The 19,455-nt window shown below is 42.6% G+C and overlaps 2 long non-coding RNA genes across 2 annotated transcripts in view; both read right to left on the reverse strand.

The window, feature by feature from the left end:
- The window catches only part of LOC308646601, a 127,465-nt gene that overhangs the window by 14,841 nt on the left and 93,169 nt on the right, over positions 1 to 19,455 (reverse strand). The gene's annotated exons all lie outside the window — the stretch shown is intronic.
- LOC308646602 lies at positions 6,669 to 10,249 on the reverse strand. Its single transcript, XR_014021433.1, has 3 exons — positions 10,134 to 10,249; positions 9,547 to 9,669; positions 6,669 to 6,713 (listed from the first exon to the last, which is right to left on the reverse strand). It is a non-coding gene; the product is annotated as an uncharacterized lncRNA (long non-coding RNA).

Here is a 19,455-nt window from a genome sequence, read left to right on the forward strand (position 1 = left end):
GGTGACTGCCATTAGGGTCCCTATGACCCACTTCTGATTAGCTTAGAGGACATTATGATACAGCTTCATACCTCCATCCCAAATTTTAATTTCATCTCTTTTCCACAGGTAGCAAATGCATCCCGAGCTTGGATTCTGTTGATTGATTAGCTTGTTTAGTGTTGTAGAGAGAGCTGTGCCACTACCTAGTCCTGATGCACAACCTCTGAAATTCACTGTTCTGGTTATTCAACATACATTTGCATATTTTAGCTAAAATAGAGCCCATCATCCCATGTTTTGATATAAAAGGATGGTGCTATGGTTTGAATATTTTCCACCCATATTTTATGTCCCCAAAGCCCTGGATCCCAGAAAGTCCAGGGCTGAACAAACCACCCCTCATATTCTCTTTCAGCTCCCCTCTTGCCATCCACACCTTGGAACAGCCAAAATATCTCTTTTAATCTCAGCAGGGAGAGTCCCTCAGGAATGTACAGAAGATGATACTCCACTTGGTCATGGTGTCTCACCTATGCCCACTGGGCCCAGCTGGCCCTTTGACAGAGTGAGCATACAACAAGCTTGGAGTAATCCAAGACAAAGTCAGATAGGTGGAAGGGAAGGGGGGCTGGCAGTCAGTATACTGAGAGTAGACAACTTTCCCCATAGGGGCTGAGCACAGAAAATAAGGAGGGGCTTCCTGCCTCCATCCAGATGACCTCTGGACACTGCACAGGTACCCCTTCCCAGGAGGTCCTGTCCTAGTCAAGGGTCAGCTGCAGGTTGGTGCCTGACTCTAATCCCAGCAGCTTAGGAGGCTGAGGCAAGAAGATTGCAAGTTCAAAGTCAGCCTCAGCAATTTAGCAAGGCCCTAAGCAACTCTGTGACACCATGTCTCTAAATAAAATATTTAAAAAGGCTGAGGATGTGACTCAGTGGTTAAGTACCTCTGGGTTCAATTCCTGGTACAAAAAAAAAAAGATAAATTAAAACTTTGAGCCTGAAATTGGCATGGTTTTGCCAATTCCTGAGATGCACTCAAGGCTTATTTCCTATTGTCTCTGGGCAAAGTATTTAGCATCTCTTTAGTGGTCAGAATGTTTTAACAATTACAACTTCCTAAGCTCCAGTTTGACTCACACATTTAGTTTAACTCTGACCAAATTAAAAGGTGCTCTTCCTGCTCTGCTTTATGATCTTTGATTATTATACCAAATTTGGCTAAAAGCTGCCAGCAATATTCATGTCACTGCCTGAATTCTGTGTTGCCTTGAAATTTCTTCTGCCAGATTAATTACTCTATCACCTTTAAATTTAGCCTCACAGAACATCTCAGAACATAGGCAAACTGTAGACAACTTTTTAGAATATAACAAGAATGGCCTCTCATCCAATTTCCAACAGAGGCCTTTTCCTCTGAAACCTCATGAGCTCAGTCTTTACTATCTACAGCTATTTTATTAGTTTACTGTGTTATAGTAAGGATAAAACATTAAGAGTCAGGTGGCAGCTATTTTATTAATTTTTGGTTTTTGTTTTTTGGAGAGGGTGTAAGAAAGTCCATCATACAGCTATTATATTAGTGTTGGATGCTATACTACAGAAATTATTTTAATGTTAGAAGCTACAGTGCAGCTAATATATCTGTTGTAGATGCTACAGTGTGTATATTGATTTTAGATGCTATAGTATGAATATTATATTATTATTATTGATATAATATTAATATTAAACCCTACAGGGCAGCTATCATAATAGTTTTAGATGCTACTTTATGGGTATCATATTAATATTAAAGGCCACAGAGCAACCACCTTGTCAGTTTTAGAAGCTATAGTTTGTGTATGTGTGTGTGTGTGTATGTGTGTGTATAGTATTCATTTTAGATGCTGTAAAATACACAGCATTTTAATATTAAAAGCCACATGGTACCTATACATTAATTTTTAATGCCATAGTATGCATATCATATTAATATTAAGGCTGCAAGGTAAGATATTATTTTAGTTTTTAATGCTATAGTATGGTTATCTTATTAACAATAAAGCCACAGGGAAGCTATTATGTCACTTTTGGATGCTACAAATAGATGTCATATTGGTGTTTAAGGCCACAGAGCAGCTACTCTATTAATTTTAGATTCTATACTATGGATCTCTTATAAGTATTAGGGACAAAAAATTCAGCTATTTTATTAGTTTTAGATGCTATATGTGGATATCATATTAATACCTTAGGCACATTGCCAGCTATTATATTAGTATTAGATGATATAATATGAATATTGTATTAATATTAAAAGCCACAGGAGAATGATTATATAAGGCCATAGGGAAGCTATTACATTAGTTAGAGATGCTACATTGAGGCTATAATATTAAACTCCAGGGCAAGTAATATCAATTTTTGATGCTATTATATGGATAATATGTAAGTATTAAAGGTCATGGGAAACTATTAGTTTTATACACATTGTATAGCTATTAATGTTAAAGGCAACAGGCAGCTATTATATCAGTTTTACATGCTATAATATGGACATTATAAATGTATTAAAGGCCACAGTATGGGCTGGGGTTGTAGCTTGGTGGTAGAGCACTTGGCTAGCATGTGTGAGGCACTAGGTTCAAATCTCAGCATTGCATATAAATAAATGAAATTTTAAAAGATCCATCAAAACTAAAAAAAAAAAAAAGACGTAAAAAAAATGCCATAGTACAGTCATTTTGTCAGTGTTAAATATATTAATATGGATAAGTTATCAAGATTAAAGGGAATAGGAAAGATATAATATCAGCTTTAAAATACTATCATCATTAAACACCACATAGGACAGCTCTTATATCAGTTTTAAAAGCTCTTATAGATATCATATTAATATTATAAAGGATAACTCATATCTAAACCATAATAGCTATGGATACCATAAAAACATGAAAGGACACAGGGCAGCTATTATGTTAGCCTTAGGTGCTACACTATGGATATCATATTAGTATTAAAGATCACAGGGAGATACTACTTTGCCTTAGATGTTATAGTATGTATATTATATTTGGATTAGAGACCACAGGGTAGCTATTATATTAGTTTTTGATGACATGTTATGAATATTATTTTAGTATTAGAGGCCATGATGTGGACATTATATTAATATGGAAGCTGTTATGGAAGCTGTTAGTGTTCAAGGCTACTCTGTGGACACTATATTTGTATTAGAGGCCACATATGGTCACAATAGCATCAAAGGCTACTATGGATAATACATTAGCATTATAGGCTGCACACAGACAACATGTTAGCATTATCACTCCACCGTAACAGTATTATGACACTGCCATATCCATGAAAGTGGCACATACCCTCTGGTGGTCATTAGGACCCAGCACAGAATGCTTCAATTCAGTGGTGTATGGGCACCCCATGACATTCCTGAGAAATGGATGAAATTCAGTACTGTATCTAGATTACTCAAGGCCATGATTTTGGAAATTCAAACTAAAATGAAACCCAGTATCCTTGTCTTTTAAGAAATGGTGATTGAGGGCTGGGGATGTGGCTCAAGCTGTAGTGTGCTCACCTGGCATGCGTGCAGCCTGGGTTCGATCCTCAGCATCACATACCAACAAAGATGTTGTGTCTGCCGAGAACTAAAAAAAAAATAAATATTAAAAATTCTCTCTCTCTCCTAACTCTCTCCTCTCTCACTCTCTCTTTAAAAAAAAATGGTGATTGAACAAATTATTCAACCCTTATTAAGTGAAATGAATGTAGACACAAACAGAAACTCCTACAAAAATTAACTCATAATAGTCCACAACTAAAATGTGATAAAACTAAAAAAAAAAAAATCTGGAAAGAAATAAGAAAATCTATGTAATCTTAGATTTAGTAATGGTAGTGTATATTTGTTTTGGGGGGTTTTGAATGTAGGGCATCACACATGCTGTACAAACTTTCTAATACTGAGCTACTTCGCCAGTCCTTGCTGATGAGTTTTAACTCACAATACCAAATACCAATTGACTGAAAAAAAAAATACCAATAACATGGACTTTATAAAGTTCAATTTTTTACGAAGTGCACTGTTGCATGCCAACAACCCCAATTACTGAAAAGGTTGAGGCAAGAAGATTGCAAACTTGAGCCCAGCCTAGGAAATTTTTTAAAGGATGGGATTAGCTCAGTGGTAGAGCACTTGCCTAGTTTATGTGAGCCCTGTGGTACAATCCCCAGCACCACACACACAACTCACATATGCACACATGCATACACAAACACACACACACACACACACACACACACACACACACACACTTTTTTCCTACTCTGTAAAAGATGGCACATAGTTATACAAAATGATGCTCAGCATCCCATATCATCAGGGAATCATAAATTAAAACAATAGTGAGGTAGTATGGCACAGCTATTAGAACTGCTGATGTCTAAGAAACAGCAGTGCACCAACAGCTGCAGGATGTGAGATACCAGCAGTCTCAGGCATTACTAGGAGAACATGTGGCATGGCCATTTTGGAAGATGATGTGCTAGTTCTTCCCAAAGCAAAAAAGTCCAATCTATAACCCAACAGTGTCCCTATAAATCACCTTCTTTTAGAGAAATTCTTTGAAAAAGTATGTCAAAACAAAACTAGCATATAATTATGAATAGCAGCTCTATGATGCTGATCAGATCACAAATAAGAATGTCCTCCCAGGGCTGGGGATGTGGCTCAAGTGGTAGCGTGCTCGCCTGGCATACATGCGGCCCGGGTTCAATCCTCAGCACCACATACAAAGATGTTGTGTCCGCTGAAAACTAAAAAATAAATATTAAAATTCAAAAAAAAAAGAATGTCCTCTGATACCTGAATGCATAACCAACACAGAATATAAAGGAATGAACTACCACCCTACACAGAGAAATAGATAAATTCTACCTGGTACACTAAGTGAAATAAGCCAGGCTCAAGAGGCTACATGCTGTATAGCTTACCTTTTATGACATTCTAGAAAAGACAAAATTACAGAGGAAGAGTTGTGCAGGATGAGGCCCAGGTGCCTCCCAGCACAGGAGTCTCCATCTACATGGAGTTGTGGTGCACCACCCTTCCTGTGGTTTTTCTCATGACCATCCTCCATCCTGAAGCTTCCCTAGAGCCCACCAAAAGTCCTTATTAAAGCACAAGCCCCTCCTAGGCCTCCAGGAGATTCTGAAGGATTTAGGAGCTCTGTGCAAATAACCAAGGTAAAAGAATCAATATTAGGACAAAAAAATGCTCCTAACACCTCTGTCACTCAGCAAATATAAAGATTTTAGGAGTGCTGCACCAGGAACTGGGTGCAGAGGCTGAATGTGTATTTCTTATTATGTCACAGCCCATAATCTGGAGCAATAATGAATTCATTGCTCATAATGGAACAATGAATTAATTATATGGCAGAAACTGGGAGCTAGATTTCCCACTGATGGGGTGAGAAGTTATGATAAACAAGGGATGAAGGCAGAGGGATCATAATGGGTCAGAATCCATTGACTGCAGATCAGTATAAACTCACATTTTGCTTAATACATTCACAGATGGTTCCACATAAACATAGTTATAACTAGGGGTATGAAAAGATTAGAATACACATAAACTTCTTTGCATTGTCAATTGTGTGGATCAAGATGCAAGATGAAATATTTTTTATACACTGTTTAAAGACCTTTATTTTATTTGTTTATTTTTATGTGGTGCTGAGGATCGAACCCAGTGCCTCACACATGCCAGATGAGTACACTGCCACTGAGCCACAACCCCAGCCCCTGCCAGATGAAAGATTTTAATATCACTCTCCAATCAAAGGAGCCATGACTCTTTGAAGAAATGGCTGATACTAAGAGTAACACAGTAAATATATAAGTCAGGGTAATTTAAATATCAGAAAGAAAAAACTTTGGGACAAAACCAGAAAATATGTTAAAGGACAACAGGAGATAATGGAAAGATCTCCAATGGAAAGAATTCCCAATGGTTAAAGTAGGGATGAATTGAGCCGCAAAGTAGTATTTAAAAGGGGGGGGGAGAACAAAAAACACCTTAATCAAACTATCCAGATGACTGATATATATAAATGACTGAATACACAAACAAATGAGGCTGAGTAGAAACCTCTTGTGCAGAAGAATTCCATATAATTGAGAGAGACACAGTCATCAAGGAGGTAGAGCTAACTCTCTGATCCCTAAGCGTGGGCTCTGCATTACAACTTCCTCCAGAAGAACAGACAATGTGGACATGCAAAAAAAGAGTAACTTCATAGTAAGAAACCTGAAAGTCCCTTCCTCAAGCAGGTGAGCACAATCAATACTACCATTTCACCTTGAGGGCAGGAGATGATAGAGCTGCTTTTCAGCTCAGTGACCAGCTTCCCCCAGTCCAATAGCCCCAGGCTAAATATGAGAAACACAAGGAAACCTGAAAGGCACTGCCTCAGCCAGGTGAGCACAGTCAATACTAATATGACAATAAGGACAAGAGATGACAGAGCAGCTCTTCACCTCTGTTACCTGCCTCCCCCAGACTCACAGCCCCAGTTTAAATATGAAAAAAGGAAAATTCAAAAAAAAAATTATAAAAATACCTGACAAGTCATCCTCAATGTTCTCAAGGTCATAGAAACTGTCACCCCAAGAGAAGTCTATGGAGACATGATGACTGGATGTCATGTTGGCTCCTAGATGGGATCCTAGAACAGGAAGACACAGAACTGAGAATCCAAAGGATATGTGACTTCAGTTAATGTTAACATACCATTATTTTTTCTTCATGACAAATGGTCTAAGATGTTAACACTTTAGAGACAGCTCACCTAAGTCATAACAAGGGAAGAAAACAGATTGAGGCTACCTGGGAAATCTCTACACTTTCTTTTCAATCTCTGTATAAAGATAAAATTAATCCTGGCATGGTGGCACATGCCTGTAATCTCAGCATCCTGGGAGGCTGAGGCAGGAGGATTTTGAGTTCAAAGCCAGCCTCAGCAACTTAGTGAGGCCTTAAGTAACTCTGTGAGAACCTGCCTCTAAATAAACACGTACTTGTTTAATTATTCATACAGTTAATTACTGGTAACTGACACTCTTAGCTAGTTCTGTATTTTATTATGAACATTCATAACACAAAAATCAAATAGTTCAAATTAATATAAAATTCAAAGTATGTGCTTCTTTTACATATTTCATGTTGAAGTAATAACATAAGTAAACTCCTTATATTTTTATGCTGTCACTAGGTTCTAGGTTTGCCTTCTTAAAACTTGATCAATAGAGGAGAAAAAAAATGACATTTTAGAGATTCTATTTCAACTCCTGGTTTAACTTTCCTGAAAGACTGACTTTATATTAAAAAAAAGTCCTAATGCAAATTGACTCACTGTGTCTGAATCATTTATCCCAAAGAATCCTTGTCTCTATTTTATTTCTATGCATACCTTTTTAGCAGCAATATAATCAAATATTTGTGACTGGGACAAATAGTCAAAGAAATAGTCATCTCCTCCAAGAACTCTGCAGGAAGTGGTGAGCCAAGAGAAGCAGAGGTGTCAGCTTGGTCCAGAAATTATATTAGATGCTGCTGTGCTGTGAGAAAACACTCTACCTTTTAGAAATCACAAGGAGCTATGGATGCCCACACTCTTGTATGAGTCTAAATCTAGTTGAACTTCTAAGTAATTTTATTGTCACTAGCTCATCATGAAGCTAATGACAACTAAAGGATCTATGGGGCTGGGGATGTAGAAAGATTTCCTAGCATGCAGGAAGCCCTAGGACCAACCCCAAGAACCACACACACACAAAAAAGAATTTGTGTCTTCTTTTTATAATCAAATAGAAAATGAATAATCACTCCTCTTACGGAAACATGTTGGACCTAAAACACTTGAGACTCTAAGAATCAAAATACTTTCCTTACAGTGAATTGCATAGCTAGATCACCATAAACAGTGGTGTCACATCATAAACCATATTCACATTAAGCATACCATCAAAAAACAACAAAAAGGCTTTATTGACTGTTGATAAGAAAAATGAACATAATCTAGCTTAGGAAATTATTAACACATTGGAAACATATGATACTGATATCAAAATACTCCAGGAGAAGCCAGGCACTTTGACTCATGCCTGTCATCTTGGCTATTTGGGAGGGTAAAGCAGAAGGATCACAAATTTGAGGCTGACATTAGCAATTCAGCTAGACCCTGTCTCAAAATGAAATTGTAACAAAGACTGGGGACATATGTAGTTCAGGGCTTGCATAGCACAAGCAAGGACCTGGGTTTAATCCCCAGTGCCAAAAAAAAAAAATTCTCCAGGTGAGACATCTGACAACTATGGCAGGTACAGAACAAGGCAGAAGCCATTATGTCAGCCTCCTCAAAATGATGAAAGTAAACCTGCACTTTGTTCAGCTCACAATACTAACATGTCTGATTTCTGCTTCTAATAATTCAAATGCAACCATTTAAATATGATCAAAAGTGCATTTACTTTTCTAATGAATCCAACAAATATGAGAGAGATACTAAACTGCATTCTGAAAGCCACCTTATAAGCACATAGGGGCACCAACATTAGGATAAAATGTAATCATGGCATTTCCTACATGAATAACCCTAAATACTAACAAATACATAATTTCAAAAGAAAGACAAATTTCTGAAATCAAAAGCAAACTGATACATTTTTAAATAATATTTTGAACAGAGGCAAAACAAAGAGTTCTCCCACAAGAATTCCTGACAATATAAAGTATCATGCTCATTAGAAGGCCCATCCCTTTGTATGCAAGGAATAAGAGAACTTTCTGATGAATATAGAACTTTAATAGGACATATGAAAATGCTTTCTAAATTTGAAAAGAAGAAAATATGTTTTTTAAAAGCTTATTTTGAGTAAATGTATCTGAATTACAAAAAAGCAGTTACTGACTTGTCTCTTACATTTTGTAATGATTTGCATCTCAGGAGATTTCATCTATAGTGGTTTTATTTTTTTTTTTATATTTTTTTTTAGAGAGAGTGAGAGAGGAGAGAGAGAGAGAGAGAGAGGGAGGGAGAATTTTTAATATTTATTTTTTAGTTCTCGGCGGACACAACATCTTTGTTTGTATGTGGTGCTGAGGATCGAACCCGGGCCGCACGCATGCCAGGCGAGCGCGCTACTGCTTGAGCCACATCCCCAGCCCCTATAGTGGTTTTAAATATCATGAAATATCAATGGTTAACATTAAAAATATCATCATCCCTCTTGTCTTTTAAAACTGATTTGAAATTTTCTTAGAATAATTTCATATGAATTTGGAAGAGGCACTTTGGTATATGTGTATATGTGTAAATACATGATCTTTTTAAAAATTTTTTCTTTACTTTTAGTTGTAGTTCAACACAATACCTTTGTTTTATTTACTTATTTTTATGTGGTGCCAAGGATCAAACCCATGGCCTCACACGTGCTAGTCGAGTGCCCTACTGCTGAGTCACAACCCCAGCCCCGATACATGATCTTTTGAAACTATACCTCTCATGCTTGAGTCCTGTCAAAGACATCTTCTGAGTGTGTGGTGCTGGGATGGACTCCATGGCCTCTCACATGCCAGGCAAGTGCTCTGCCACTGAGCTGCACACCCAGTCTCAAACATGTCTTAATAAATGGAAATTAATTAAAATCATTTGATTATGAGCATTTCCAAACAAGACAATTCTCTCAAACAAAACAATTGTCTCAATCAAAAACAAAGTAAACTAAATTTTTAAAATATTCCTTATTGGTGTAATCAAATAGAAAATGAATAAAAAAATAGAAGTTCACAGAATTAAAAATCCTATACAGGACTAGAGTTGCGGCACAAAGGCAGAGCATTTGCCTGGAATGTGTTAGGCCCTGGGTTCAATCCTCAGCACCACATATAAATAAACAAAATAAATAAATAAAATAAAAAGATCCACTGACAACTAAAAAAATATTTTAAAAATTCTGTAAAAAATTGAAAGAATATTAATTAAAAATTGAATAGGAAAAACCTATTACACAGAACTGAAGGCCATGGGGAATTACATAGCAAAATAACTCTAAAATAAGAAAAAATAATGAATCAATTAGCATACAAAAGCTTGGACTGATACTTAGAGTTCTCCCACTGGATGGGATCCTGGGATCATCAGGGCTCAAGGCTGGCTGTCATCTGCCCTTTAACAAATTCTGATTTTATTTCAAATGTTCATGATCTATAGAGAATAAAAGAGAGAGAAAGGTGAGTTTTCTAAATTTATTTTATGGTATGTCAAATTTTGATAATAGTCAAGATAATTCATCCAATGCAGGATGTCAGTGTTTATACAACAGATGTTATTTGTGCACCATTATGAATATATTGCCAATTAGCACAGCAGCCAGGGAGCTGCTCATCCTAGACTAACAGGGGCAGAGTCTGGAGGAGGGGGACGGAAGGTCAGGAGTGGGGGTTGGAAGATAAGTGGGGTCTGGAGAAGAGGCAGGGTCTTAAAGAGGAGGGTTGGGCTGGGGTTATGGCTCAGTGGTAGAGCACTTGCCTAGCATGTGTGAGGCACTGGGTTCAAACCTAAACACCACATACAAATAAATAAACAAAATAAAGGCATTGTGTCCATGTGCAACAAAAAAAAATTAAAAGAGGAGGGGTGAGGTCTGGAGGAGGGGCAGGACAGGAAGAAGGGAAAGATCTGGAGGAGAGACAGGGTCTGAAGGAGGGGGAGAATGAGTCACAAGGGGGCAGGGCTTCACAGAGGGGTGGGACCTGAGGAAGGGACAGGCCCTGGAACATGAGTAGGACCTAGAGGAGAGGCAGGGTAGGAAGGAGGGGGAAGGGTGGATCAGGAGGACAAGCAGGGCCATAGAATATAGGTGGGGTCTAGAGGAGAGGCAGGGTCTGGAGGGGAAGGCTTTAGCAAGAGGGTCCTGAAGGGGTGGCTTCTTGCTAATTAAACTCTCCACCAAAAGAAAAACGTGTGGCTGTGGTAGCTCAGTGGTAGAGCGCTTGCCTAGATGTGTGAGGCACTGGTTTTGATCCTCACCACCACATAAAAAGAAATAAATAAAATAAATATATTGTGCCCTTCTACAACTAAAAAAAAAATTGAAAAAAAAAAACTAAGCAGAGATTAAAGAAAAAGAAAAATGTGGTTCATGAGTTTGATTCCACAAAAAACATGAGATGTATTTTTAATAAATTCTGGCTTGGTTAGAAGTAATATATTTAAACTTAAGCAGCTCAAAAGGCTGAGGCAGAAGGATCTCAACTTCAAAACCAGCCTCAGCAAAAGCAAGGCATGAAGCACCTCAGTAAAACCCTGTCTCTATAATACAAAATAGGGCTGGAGATATGGCTCAGTGGTCACATGCAACAACAACAACAACAACAACAACAACAACAAAAAGATAAGTACTAAGTTCAATCCTCAGTACTCAAAAATAAAAATTAAATTTTTTTTTTTAAATAACATAGTGGGTTGTTAACATATGTACTTTTCAATATTTTTTTCTACTATTTTAACACTGCAAGAAAAAGCAAACCATTTAAACACTAAGGAAAATAAGGAAGTGGACTGGGGTCCCCTTCCCTTAAGCTGTACATTCCTCCTTCTTCCCTGCCAGGTTCCCTAGAAACCACCCCGGGTCACTATGTTAAGATGATGAGGGTCACAGCCTAAGGAAGGGTCACTGCTGCACAGGGAGCCAGGATGAAATTGTGAAGGACAGAGTGGGGCTGACAGCCAAGGCTGCCCTCAGCTCTCAGGTCCAGGACAGGGTTTGCTCCTCATGCTTCCCACCATCTCCTCACCGGCTGCCAGAAGCTTCTGAGCCATCTCTCTGAGGCTGCTATGAGGAAAAGGGAATCACAGGTGTCCCTAGAGACATGACCATGAGGGTCCCCATGCTATACATCTCCTCAGGCTGCTCTGAGCAGAAAACGCCCGGCTTCTCTAAAAATATAACCCATGAGGGTCCCCAAGCCAGGCATCTCCCCCAGGCTACTCAGAGGAGAAGGGAACCCCAGGCATCCAAAGAGACATAAACCAGAGGGTCCACACACCAGGCATCTCCCTCAGGCCACTCTGAGGAGAAGAAAACCCAGGGCCTACATAGAGTTGTGACCCACAAGGCTCCCCACATCTGGCATCTGCCTCAGGCCAATGCGAGGAGAAGGAAGCCCCAGGCATCCCTAAGACATGACTCACAAAAGTCCCTAAGCCAAGAGTCCTTGCTGAGGCTGCTCTGAGGAGAAGGGAGCTCCGTGAGCCCCTGGAGGCATGACCCACGAGAGTCCCCAACCTGGGTCTCTCTCAATCTGCTCTGAGAAGGGAGCTCTGCCCCTCCATGTGGAGTGACCCAACACTCCCAGGAATGGGGCTCTCCCGGGTTGGTCCTGAGGGGGAAGCAGTCTCCTCACTTTCAAAAAGGCGGCATTAAAGATGGCGGCGAGGCCCCACCCCTGATTGACTATGCCTCCTTTGGCCAAGCACAGCAACCCTGGCAACCACCCCAGGCAGCTCTGAGGAGACGGGAACCCAGGGCTACTTAGAGACTTGACCCACGAGGCTCCCCAGGCCTGGCATATCCCTCAGGCTGCAGTAAGGATGAGGTTGTCCCACAGTGTCCCTAGAATGTGACCCATGAGGGTCCCCAAACCAGGCGTCTCCTTCAGGCTGCTCTGAGGAGAATGGAACCCCAGGCATCCCTAGAGACACGACTCACAAAAGTACCTAAGCCAAGAGTCCACTGAGACTGCTCTGAAGAGAAGGGAGTTCCGTGAGTCCCTGGAGGCATGACCCATGAGAGTCCCCAACCTGGGAACTCAATCCGCTCTTAGAAGGGAGCTCTGGCCCTCACTGTGGAGTGACCCAATACTCCAAGGACTGGGGCTCTCCTGGATTGGTCCTGAGGGGGAAGCCAGCCCCTCACTCTCAAGGAGGCGGCCTTAAAGATGGCGCTGAGGCCCCGCCCCTGGTTGGCCACGCCCCCTTCCGCTGCACACAGCAACCCTGGCGTCTCCCCCAGGCTGCTCTGAGGAGAAGGGAACCCCCAGCCTAATTAGAGACATGACCCACGAGGTTCCCCAGGCCTGGCATCTCCCTCAGGCTGCTGTAAGGATGAGGGAGCCCCCCAGTGTCCCTAGAATGTGACCCAAAATGGTCCCCACACCAGGCACCTACCTCAGGCTGCTCTGAGGAGAACAGAACCCCGGGCGTCCCTAGAGACATGACCCAAGAGGGTGCCCGCACCAGGCGTCTCCCTCAGGCCACTCTGAGTTAAAGGGAACCCCAGGCACCCCTAGAGACATGGCCCACGAGGGTCCCCATACCAAGTGTCTCTCTCAGGCTGCTGAGGAGAAGGGAACCCCAGGCATCCCTAGAGACACGACTCACGAAAGTCCCTAAGCCAAGAATCAACACTGAGGCTGCTCTGAGGAGAAGGGAGCTCCGTGAGCCCCTGGAGGAATGACCTACGAGAGTCCGCAACCTGGGTGTCTCTCTCAATCTGCTCTGAGAAGGGAGCTCTGCCACTCCCTGTGGAGTGACCCAACACTCTGAGGACTGGTGCTCTCCCAGGTTGGTCCTGAGGGGGAAGTCAGCTCCTCACTCTCAAGGAGGCAGCATTAAAGATGGTGGCAAGGCCCTGCCCCTTATTGACCATGCCCCTTTGGCCATGCGCTGTGCAGGAGCTCCTCCCAGCTCAGAGGCGGGGCCTCTCCTGGCTCCCTGGTGAATGTCAGCACCTTCTTCCACCCTCAGCAGTTAATGAATAAAATATGTTCCCACTGCTCTAATTAGGTCTGGCTGTGGCACCTGAGGAGTGGAATCTCTCAGAAGAGGAGAAATGGAATCCAGGAGATCCCCTCGCTGCACTCCACCAGGCAAAGTGCTGCAGCAGCCTGAGACAGGCAGGCAGAGGCACAAAGGGAGGCAGCTACAGGGAGTCTAGACCCTCAGCCCAAGGGCAGAGGCCAGAAACAGACCACCTCAGAGGCTTCTGGGACATGTAGTCTTTGAGACAGAGTGACTTAGGCAGGGACTGCTCCAATTCAGAATCAGGGATTTTAAGAAAATCTGTTAATTCCCAGCCCAGGGTGACCACTGTAGGAGGGTAGAAGAACCTGAGCTCAGACCAAATTCCCAGTAGCCTATGAGCATTCTAGATCATTCAGTCTGTCTTGCCTGCCCAGCTCTCACCATGGATGCCTCTGGGAGCTTCAGGCTACACAGATTCAGGGTTCTCAGGGTTTCTAGACAGTGTAGTCTGGTGCTCTGCTCACACAGTCTTTGCCCTTCGGGACCATGGAAGCTGTGTGCCATGTGCTGGCCCAGACACGCTGGAGAACCCTGGCAGTGGACTCTGGTGTTCTACCCATGCAGCCCTCACCCCAGAAGCCTAGGGGTTGCAAGTAGCACATTCACCCTCATACCATCAAGATTCTGGTTAGTGCAGTCTTGTATTCCACATTGCAGGCCAGCTGCAGAGGCCAGCTGCAGAGGCCAGCTGCAGGCTACTCAGGCACCCCTAGTGATTCTGAACAGTGTAGCCTGGCATTCTGCCCACTGAGCCCTCACTTCAGAGGTCTATGGGGGCTTCAAGTAGCACATTCAACCTCATACCCCCACCCAGGATTCTGGGTAGTGTAATCCAGTCTTCTACAATGCAGCCCCCATTGCAGAGGTCTCTAGAAATTGCAGGCTACACAGTCACTCAGGCATCCCTAGGGATTCTAGACAGTGTAGTCTGGTGTTCTGCCCATGCAGCATTACTACAGTGGATTCTGGGAGCTGCAATCCCCCAAGGATCCTGGGTATTGTAGCCTGGTGCTATGTTCAACTGTACAGTGACTACTTAGAGCTCGGAGCCTCCAGGAATTCTGAGTATTGTAGTCAGTTCTACTCAGTCAGCTCTGACCGCAGAGGTCTCTGAGAGCTGTGGGCCATGATTATTCTGGGTAGTGCAATCCATCCTACCTAAGTGGACTTCACCCCCATCACGGCTCTGGGATCTGTGTAGCACAAGCCTACCTAGACACCCCTGAGGAGTCTGTGTAGTGCAATACAAAGTTTGCCCCTGCGGTACTCAAAACGTAGGTGTCTGGGAGCTGCAGGCCCCCAGGGATTCTGGGTAGTATAGTATTGCCCTCTACCTCCATAGCCCTCACTGTGGAAGCCTTTGAGAGTTCCAGGCCACATGGACACGGGGCACCTCCAAGAATTCTAGGTAGTGTAGTTCAGCTCCCTACCCTGCAGTCCTCACTATTGCAGATACTGGGAACTGTGATCCCCGCTGAGGATTCTGGATAAGGTAGTCCAGTGTTTTGCCTACATGCCCCTACTGCAAGGGCCATGAGAACTGAAGGCCACATGCTTGTCTTGGTACTGAAGACCTCACTGTGGAAGCCTCCTGGAATTATAGGCAGCACATTCACCAGTGTGTCCCCAGGAATTGTAGGTAGTGTAGTCTGACCTGCATAATGCACAGCTCTCACTTGGGAGGCCTCAGGGAGTTTCAGGCTGGATACTATTGGGCAACACACCCCACCAAGGATTCTGGATACTGTAGTTAAGCTCTCAGTCCAACAGTCCTCACAACAGAGGGTCCTGAGAGCTACTGGCACCGAGATTTGTGGGTAATTTAGTCCTGTGTTTTTCCTACTCACTGCAGAAAATTCTGAAACTAAAGTTTCCCCTAAGGATTGTGGGTAATGCAGTTCAGTGGTTTGCCCACTCACCACAGAGGATTCTGGAAGCTGCAGTCCCTGAGGGTTCTGGGTAATGCAGTCTAGTGTTTGCCCTGCACAGTCCTGCTGAGCATCACAGGAGCTGAAGACCCCATGCTTTCCCTGGGACCCTGGAGATTCTAGGAAGTGAGCTCTACCAACAAAACTATCACCACCAAATCCTCTGGGACTTACAGGGTTACAGAGTATGTAGGCATCCCCAGAAGTTCTGAGCATTGAAGTCTGGTATTCTGCCCTTACAATTCTCACCCCCAGTGGCTCCTGGGCAGAGCAGGCACCCAAAAGTAATTGGCAGCATAGTTTGATTTTTTGTCAATACAGCCCTCTCTGCAGAGGTCTCTGCAAGTTGCAGGTCCCCAAGAATTATGGGTAGCACAGTCTGTCATTTGACCATGCTGCCCTCCCTGCAGAAGGCTCTGGTAACTGCAGTGATGATTCTACAGTTACCCAGGATTCTGGGTAGTGCAATCCATCATAATTTTTGCATCTCTCACCCTAGAGGCTCCTGAGAGCTTCTTGCTGCATTTTCAAGAGCCCTTACCCTCAGGCCCCAATGAGACTCCAGGCACTGGGCCCTCTCTGCACCATCTTGAGGGGGCATTTGTGTCCTCAGACACTCAAGCCACACAAAATACATTGACATACCATGATAATGAGCATCCAAAGCCTCAGTAAGAAATACTGTTGTAAAATAAGTTCTCCTAAAATATTACCTGAGAAAGTAAAGAACATGGCAGAACTTACTTCTCAGCCCACCAGGCAATGCACAGGAAGCTTCTTCCTCATGTTTTCCTCACATGGACCTCAGTCATCCTGAATCCACAGTGGAGCCTCCATGGGTAGGTGCCAAGGAGAAGGAAACTCTGGCCCTCACCGTAGACATATCCACCAGGCATCCCCAGCCCATGGTATCTTTCCAGGTGTCTCCCCAGAATTTAAAAAAAAAAAAAGAAAAAAAACCTCTGGTCTACACCTTAGATAGAGCCTCTAGGAGTCCCTAGATGTGGCATCTCTCAGGTGGATCCCCAGGAGAAGGAAGTTTGATTAGGGCACAGAACACAGCCCCCAAAAGCAGTTGATCAGAGAAAGTTGTTCTGAGTGCCCCCTGCTGGCCACTGTGGGCAGTGAAGGATGCTGGGTGTTCACTGTTCAGAGCTGCACCCCCTTGTGCTAGGCACAATGAAGCTCTTAAATTCATAGTTCTGACTACTCCAGGTCATGATTTTGGATTGAAAAGAAATAGAGCCTACCTCCTATGTCTTGATCAGAATGGATGGAGATAGCAAGCAGCAAAGTACACGGCCCATAGACAAAATTTCATTGATTTCCTATATTTCAGCCATCATGTAGGGGAAACAGTGAAATTTATAAACTGGGATAAGAAACATTTTAAAGCATTAATATTTAAAATAGAGACCCCAAATTTGAAGTACTTACATGTAAGTATTAAAGTACAATCATTTCAGAAAATCTTGAAATGTTTATAAAGAAATCAAATAAAATATAAATAAATACAGAGATAGTCTTTGTTCAGGTCTCAATATAATTAAGATGAAACTACCTCAAACCTGATCTGAAGATTCAGTGCATTCGAGAAATTCCCAACACGCTCTTTTTAAACTTAGACTAGACATCACTGACTTCAAAAGGACACACATTTCAAGAAGCCACACATATGGATGCCAGAACCTATCAAAATACTCTGCAGATTTGCATTTAAAATGGGAAACTGTAAAACTCTAGAAGATGTGCATGATCACATGTTTCACGATGAGGTTCTAAATACAACCCACCCCCAAAATCCACGAAAGCTATGGATGTGGCTCAGTGGTTAAGCACCCTGGGTTCAATCCCTGCTATCAAACAAACAAACAATAACAACAAGAAATCCATGAAAGAAAAACCTTATAATGTGGACTTATTAAATTCCTCTGTAAAAAAATCATATTAAGGAAATAAAAAGACAAATCAAAGACTGGGGGAATGTTTGGAAAGTATATGTCTAAAACAAACTTGTGTACAAAATATAGTAAGACTCAACAATAAGACAACATAATGGGTAAAGATATGAACAGACAACTCACAAGAAAGATACGAGATGGTAAAGAAGCATAGAAATGATTCTTAGTATCACCTGTCATGAGGAAAGCACAAACTAAGACCCCAAGTGCACTGCACACCTACCGAGCTGCTAAGGTCTTTAGTAAGTGTAGTATCAACCATGAGGATGATGAACAGCCACAGGCACTCTTGTGCGTTGCTGGAAGAGCACAAAACAGTTCAACACTATCAAAAACCTGGGCATTTTCCCCAAAGTTAGACATGGTGTCACCATATGGTCCTAAAAATATAGAAAACTGCCTCAAAAATGTATACCGAGATAACAGCACACCGTTACATATAGTAGTTCTGTTCACAATGCCCCAATACCTTAAGCAATCAGGATGTGCTTCAATGGGTGAACAAATAGCATATCTGCTATGAATCCATGCCATGGAGGCCCTGGTGTCTCTGAGCTCCCCCAGATCTCTACTCTGGACTGCCTTTACCTTTGCATACCTCACAGAGGGAAAAGTGAATTCTGAATAGAAACACCTGTATATGCAGCTGATAAACTCAGGCTCAGTATGCAGTTGCTGCCTATGGAAAGAGATTAAAAAGTTCTGGATGTGGGTGGTAAACTCAGAAAAATGCAAGCACAACAACCCAGGCCTGCATCTTTGTTGATAGGAGCTTCCTGGGGAACAACAGACAAACATGGAGGCAACTCCAGGATCCCCACAGAACCACATCTAGGGGAGAACCTGGAGGTGGCTGTCATTAGGGCCCCTATGTCTCACCTCTGATTAGCTTAGAGGACATTATGCTACAGCTTCATACCTCCATCCCAAATTTTAATTTCATCTCTTTCCCAGGTTGCAAATGAATCCTGAGCTTGGATTCTGTTGATTGATTAGCTTGTTTAATGTTGAGAAGAGAGCTATTCCACTACCTAGTCCTGATGCACAACCTCTGAAATTCACTGTTCTGGTTATTCAACATACATTTGCATATTTTAACTAAAATAGAGCCCATCATCCCATGTTTTGATCTAAAAGGATGGTTTAGCAGTTGTTGGGGTTTGCACACTCTGCCATCTGAGCAACTTTCTCTGTGTCCAGAGGCTGCAGAGATGTCATCTGTTGTTCCAATTAACTTTTCCCTTCATTTTTCATTGAGCCATAGTGGCCCTGAGGTTAGAAACTGTAGCTCCAACCCACCGGAATCCTGCAGGTGTCCTCTGGGTGAGCAGAGTGTCCCTGCCTGCCTCCTGGGGACTGGTGGCAGCTCTGTGGGAGTGGAGCAGAACAGGTGATCACCTCCTTGGGCTGGGGAGCCTGGAGGAGAAAGGGCAGAGCTGTGGTGCGCTGATGCTAGGCCCACAGTTTCCAGTGCGGGATAAACCAAGCACCTTTCAGAAACTTACAACCTGGCTTCTGTCCGCAGGTACCTCCTATGGGTGACACAAACAGAGGACCTTTTTGGCAGCAGAGCGTGGAGACCCGGAACCCCTGAAGCCACACCTGGGAAGGGCTAGTGCCCTCTGGGCTCCATAAAGTCAATCCAGGGCACTGGAGTGGGAGAAAGGCCTGCACTTCAGGTCATGATTTCTGAGTTCTAATTCCGCTGCACCC

Source organism: Spermophilus citellus, assembly GCF_964194105.1.
Source record: "Spermophilus citellus genome assembly, chromosome: 4".
Taxonomy (NCBI): domain Eukaryota; kingdom Metazoa; phylum Chordata; class Mammalia; order Rodentia; family Sciuridae; genus Spermophilus; species Spermophilus citellus.